Source organism: Arachis duranensis, chromosome 9 (genome assembly GCF_000817695.3).
Source record: "Arachis duranensis cultivar V14167 chromosome 9, aradu.V14167.gnm2.J7QH, whole genome shotgun sequence".
NCBI classification, from domain to species: domain Eukaryota; kingdom Viridiplantae; phylum Streptophyta; class Magnoliopsida; order Fabales; family Fabaceae; genus Arachis; species Arachis duranensis.
The window spans coordinates 110,046,738-110,053,334 of NC_029780.3; positions in this window are offsets into that span (position 1 = coordinate 110,046,738).

Below are 6,597 nucleotides of genomic sequence, written 5' to 3' on the forward strand. Positions count from 1 at the left end.
GGTGCATAGGCGCTAATCACATGAAAAGCACCTCCCTCCACCCCAAGTTTGATAGAGATGATCCGATCTCCCACCCTCTTGACATCCACTACGTCCTTCTTCCACTGCTTATCCACAATTATTCCAACCTCATTCCTATTCTTCACCTTTCCTGTATACCAAAGTTTGAAACCAGAAGAATCCAACTCCCTAGCCTTTGCACCAACCCATTTCGTTTCTTGTAGGCACATAATGTTAATCTTCCTCCTTGTCATGGTGTCCACCACCTCCATGGACTTTCCTGTTAGAGTGCCTATGTTCCATGTCCCAAATCTCAACCTTTTGTCGCTTCGACCTTTACCTTTTCCTTTGTGAACTAGCTTATTTACCCTCGTCCGTTCACGAAAACGCAAGAACCCTTGCTCATTTAACACTACATCCGGGCACCGATGCAGCGGCTCTTGCTTTGACACCGTACTCGAGCCATACGGCGCGTTACTTCCGGGTAACGACCTAGCTTTAGCGCAATAATGTCTTTGATTCATGTCATGGGGGGTTCGGCTATATTTTTACGTTGGTTGCCGAAGACCTAACACAACCCTCCTCCTTTATCCGGGCTTGGGACCGGCTATGTACCGCAAGTGTAACATAGGCGGAGTTCCTTCTGTTACATCAATTAAAAAAATTAAAAAAATGCATCTAAATAGATTTAGTGTTTTTTTATTGAAAATATAAATTCAAAAACACAATTTAAGTAAATTAAAATTCAATTTTAAATATCCAATTTTGTTTTAAACTTTTAAATACTAATCCATAAAAAATTCTTAAAATTTTAAAGTATACCTCAGTTCTAAAATAGTAAAACACATCCGAAAAATTTATGTATTTGTGCTGAACCAAATGAAAGGAAAAACAATTATTAATAAATTTTATGTAGACAATAGATTAAAAGATTTTATCAGACAAAAATAAAAATTAAACGAAATGGTGATGCAAAACAAAGTTAAGTTGAGAAAGAAAAGCAGCAACTGATAAAGATTTCATGAATAAAAGGTTCAAAAACTTTATCAGACAAAATTTAAAAGAAATAGTAATGCAGAAAAAGTTAAAACGAGAGAAAAAAGCAGCAACCGATAAAGATTTCATGAGTAAGAGATTCAGAAACTTTATCATAAGCAGACAAAATTTAGAAGGAATAGTAACGCAAAAAAGTTAAGATGAGAGAGAAAAGATCGAAATGGTATTGAACATGTAATGGTAGTGTGTAAAATTGTAGATTGAATGAGAAAGAAAATAAAATATCTTTTTTAATTTTGTAGAGAAAGTTAGAAAGATTTTAAATGATAAGATTTAAATTTAAAAAATTTTATTAACAATGTATTTACTTAAAAAAATAGGAGATTGACTCAATAAAAAATAATTAAATAATATTATTTAATTAAAAGATTGGTGAAAGACTAAATTTTAAAGTATAATTAGTTGTTTTAAAAGTTATATAAAATTGAGTTGTTTAAGGTTTAAACGATTCAAACGCCTTTGAGTAGTTTGTCTTTATAGTACTTTTATTTTTACTATTTAAAAATTTATTAGACACACTAAAAAATTATCCTTGTTACGGTCCGGCCTAAGAGGAACATAGGTCAACCCGACCCGCGAACTACTCGACCCAAACAGTCGGGTACAAAGCGCCCAGGTGCCGACCCGGACACGCGTCCTAGACAGCTGTGACAGGAAGCTTCGAAGGAAGTGGGCTTTGCTCTTGGGGGCCCACTCCTGACACGGTATATATGGGAGGATCCTATCCCTCCCCCAAGGTACGTCATACACCACTTTATCCCTTTCTCGCCTGCACACTCGGCTAACTTGGGCGTCGGAGTGTCTTTGCAGGTGACACCCCCCTCCGCACCAAGAGCTCGGGACGTCGGCTACCCCAACTCTACCCTCACGACCCGATTCCAGGCTACAGCCCACCTGTTCATCCGAGGACCTCTCCGAACCGTCCGGTACCCGAGATACCGTACATTGGCGCTGTCTGTGGGGACGCCTAAATGGAGATCGTGCAAGGTCCAGGGGACCATGGCCGCGCGGCGGGCTTCGAGGGGGCAGCCTCCGTTGCCTCTCCCCGCGAGCGGCTGAGGTCCCCTCCACGACGAACCGAGCCACAGTCGAGAGCCTAAGAAAGACGCCCCTTCGGGGGAACTGGTAGCGACAGCGCTAGAATAATGCAGGAACTGCGCCATAGGGTGCAGAACCTGGAGCGCCAATTAGCAGATCAGGAGCATCATCAGCAAACTTCTGACCTGACTACTCCCAACCTCCCGAGAGTCGGGGAAGAACCTCCCACCGAAGTAGTTACTCTCGGCGTACTCCCGTCTCGAGATCAGAATCGGAAAGTAGCCGGAAGGACCGGAAACACCTTAGGAGACGAAACGACACAATCATCTACGCCCGAGGCAAGGGGGCGTGCACCACGAGGTGAGATCGCAAAAGCGGCGAGGAGAGATCTAGGGGAACACAGCGACCTGTGATCATGGGCGCCACCCCATTCCATCGTTCCATCCTCGAGGTTCGGTTGCCAAAGCACTTTGACAAACCGACGGATATGGGGTATAACGGAACCCAAGACCTGCAGGAGCACCTCACGACCTTTGAGGCCAGAATGAACCTGGAGGGAGTGGGAGACGAAATGAGGTGCTGCGCCTTCTCGGTCACTTTGGCAGGGCCTGCGATACGATGGTTCAATAGCCTCCCGCAGGACTCCGTGACCGGCTTCTCGGATATTAGTCGCGCCTTCTTAGCATAATTCACCACCAGAATAGCGAAGGCGAAACACTCAATCAACCTGCTTGGCGTCACTCAGAAAACCGGTGAGCCGACCAGAAAGTACTTAGACCGTTTCAACGACGAGTGCTTGGAGATCGAGGGGTTAACCGATTCGGTGGCTAATCTCTGTCTGACGAACGGTCTCCTTAACGAGGACTTCAGAAAGACCTCACCACAAAGCCGGTCTGGACGATGCAAGAAATCCAAACTGTAGCCCGCGAATACATTAACGATGAGGAAGTCAGTCAAGTTGTGGCTGCCAACAAGCGGCAACCCTCTTACAATCAACCCAGGCAGCACGATAATAGAGAAAGGCAGAAGGAGCACGCCAGAGACGGCGGTCCGAGCAAGGCACCCAGATCATTTTCTCGTGTTGGAAAATTCACCAATTACACTCCCCTTACCCTCCCCATCATAGAAGTTTACCAGCAGATAGCTGAGAAGGGAATCTTGTCAAAACCCCGCCCTCTGAAGGACCAAACCGGGGAAAACAAGAGTCTCTACTGTGATTACCATAAGGGCTATGGACACAAGACACAGGACTGCTTCGACCTGAAGGACGCACTGGAACAAGCGACCAGGGATGGAAAACTAGCCAAATTCTCCCACCTTATCAGGGAGCCGAGGAGACGAAATCGCGACCACGATGGGGAAGACAAGACCCGAACGGTGAAGCGATGACAAGAGCCAAGGGACGACGACCACGGCTTTACCGTAGTGAATGTAGTAACCGCGAGAACACGACTCCAAGGTCGAGATCGGCGCACAAAAAAGACGCCAAAGTCCTGGCGGTCTCCTTCTGATTTTCGCGAAGTTCAAAAAGGGCCCCACCCATTTCTTTCGGCCCGGAAGACCAATGGTTCGACGAGGTCCTGGAAAGCCCCCCATGGTCATCACGGCCAGGGTCAGAACCGGTCTCGTCAAACGGATCCTTATAGACACGGGGGCAGACTCGAACATTATGTTCCGCAACATGTTCGATGCATTAGGGCTACGTGATGCCGACCTAACGACTCACCAGCACAGTGTCGTAGGGCTAGGCGATCACTTTATCAAGTCAGACGGGATAATTTCCTTGCCGGTCTCCGTGGGACAAGGACAGGGGCGAAGATTGATAATGGCTGAGTTTGTAGTCCTGCGGGACTCCACAGCTTACAACATCATCCTAGGGAGGAAAACCATTAACGATGTTGGGGCGGTGATCAGTACAAAGCTGCTAGTGATGAAGTTTGTCACTGATGACGGATCTGTGGGATCCATAAAATTAGATTTAGAAACTGCGGCCGCTTGCGATAACGCCAGCCTCTCCTTAAGGAAAAAGTCCAAAGAAGCATCGGGGGTGTTCCTCGCCGACCTGGATGCTAGGGTCGACGACAAGCCCAGACCTGAACCAACGGGGGACCTGGAGAAGTTTAAGGTCGGGGATACAGAGGAGAAATTCACGTTCGTAAACAGAAACCTCCCTCGTGGGTTAAAAGAGCCGTTGGTGGAAATGATCAGGGCCAATGGCGATTTGTTTGCCTGGACGCCAGTCGACATGCCGGGGATAGACCCTCAGCTCATGTCACACCGCCTGGCCGTCAAGCCGGAAGCCCGACCAGTGGCCCAGAGGAGAAGGAAGATGTCACAGGAAAGAGCAGAGGAGGTGGCCAGGCAAACAGCCAGCCTCCTTGAAGCAAGTTTTATCCGAGAACTAGACTACTCGACCTGGCTGTCGAATGTAGTTCTGGTAAAAAATCACAACGGGAGATGGAGGATGTGCATGGACTACTCCGATCTTAACAAAGCATGCCATAAAGACTACTACCCCCTTCCCAACATTGACGCACTTATTGATGCGGCGGCAGGGTACCGGTATCTGAGCTTTATGGACGCCTACTCCGGCTACAATCAGATACTGATGCACCGGCCAGACGAGGATAAAATATCGTTCATAACACTGAAAGGAATCTATTACTACAAGGTGATGCCCTTTGGCTTGAAAAACACGGGGGCCACATACCAGAGATTGATGAACAAGATATTCAGCGATCTCGTAGGCAAGACGGTGGAAGTCTATGTAGACGACATCCTCGTGAAGACCACCCGACCTGATGATCTCCTGAGCGACGTGGGGAACGTGTTCGCATCCCTCCGACAACACGGCATGAGGCTCAACACGCTCAAGTGTGCCTTTGCCATAGAGGCCGAAAAATTCCTAGGATTTATGATCACCCAAAGGGGGGTGGAAGCCAACCCCGAAAAGTGCCACGCGATACTCCAAATGAGGAGCCCAAGTTGTGTCAAAGATGTCCAGAGACTGGCAGGAAGGCTCACCGCGCTGTCTCGCTTCCTCGGAGCGTCGGCGGCAAAAGCCCTCCCCTTTTTTAATCTGATGAGAAAAGGGATAGCGTTCGAATGGACCTCTGCGTGCGAGGAGGCGTTCAATCACTTCAAAGAGATCCTGGCAGCACCCCCCGTACTCAGGAAGCCCAAGGTCGGAGAACCACTCTACCTGTACCTGGCCATAACAGAGGAGGCGCTCACGACAGTCTTGGTGCAGGAAGAAGGAAAGGCTCAGCAGCCAATTTACTTTGTGAGTAGAGCGCTACAAGGAGCAGAATCGCGGTATAGCAAACTGGAGAAGCTGGCACTGGCACTCTTGACCTCTTCCCGTAGACTAAGGCAGTACTTCCAAGGCCACCGGATCGTCGTGAGGATGGACCAGGGAATCCGTCAAGTACTCCAAAAACCCGATTTAGCGGGAAGAATGATGACTTGGGCCATTGAGCTCTCCCAGTACGACCTGTGATATGAGCCCCGGCATGCGATTAAGGCACAAGCAATGGCCGACTTCTTGGTAGAAGTAACGGGGGACACAACCGAGAAAACGAGCATACGGTGGAGGCTCCACGTAGACGGGGCCTCCAACCAAAAGTCCAGAGGAGCCGGGATCATCTTGAAAAGCCCTGCCGGGGTCATATACGAGCAATCGATCAAGTTTGAGTTTCCGGTATCAAACAACCAAGTGGAATACGAAGCCCTCTTGGGAGGCCTGAACCTAGCTCATGAAATCGAGGCGATGAGGCTGGAGGTGTGCAGCGACTCACAGGTCATCACCTCGCAAGTAAATGGAAGCTACCAAGCTAGAGACTTGCTGTTGAAAAAGTACTTGAAAAAGGTTAGAGAATTGAGCAACCAGTTCGAGGAGGTCACGATCCAACATGTCCCAAGAGAAAGGAACACACGGGCAGACCTCCTATATAAGCTAGCAAGCACAAAACCGGGAGTCGGCAACCGATCTCTCATCCAAGGCATGATAAAGGAACCAGTAGTTGCCCTCCACTTGACAAAGTTAGGCCCCTCTTGGTTGGACCCTATCGTCGATTTCTTGGAAAGCGACAAACTCCCTGACGACGAGAAAGCAGCTAAAGCGTTGAGAAGGGAGGCAGCCAAATATGCGACCATACAGGGACAACTATTTAAAAAGGGACTCAGCCAACCCCTATTGAAGTGCCTACACCCCGAGCAGACGGATTACATACTCAGAGAAGTCCATGAAGGGTGCTGCGGCCATCATATCAGGGGCAAAGTCCTAGCAAGAAAGCTCATCCGAGCTGGATACTACTGGCCATCGATGATGGAAGATTCCAAAGAATTTATGAAGAAATGCGTCAAGTGTCAGGAGAACGCCAACTTCCACAGAACACCCGCTTCCAAACTAAGTCTACTGACGTCCTCCCGACCCTTCGCACAATGGGGAGTCGACCTCTTGGGACCCTTTCCGGTTGGCCCAGGGCAAGTCAAATATCTCAT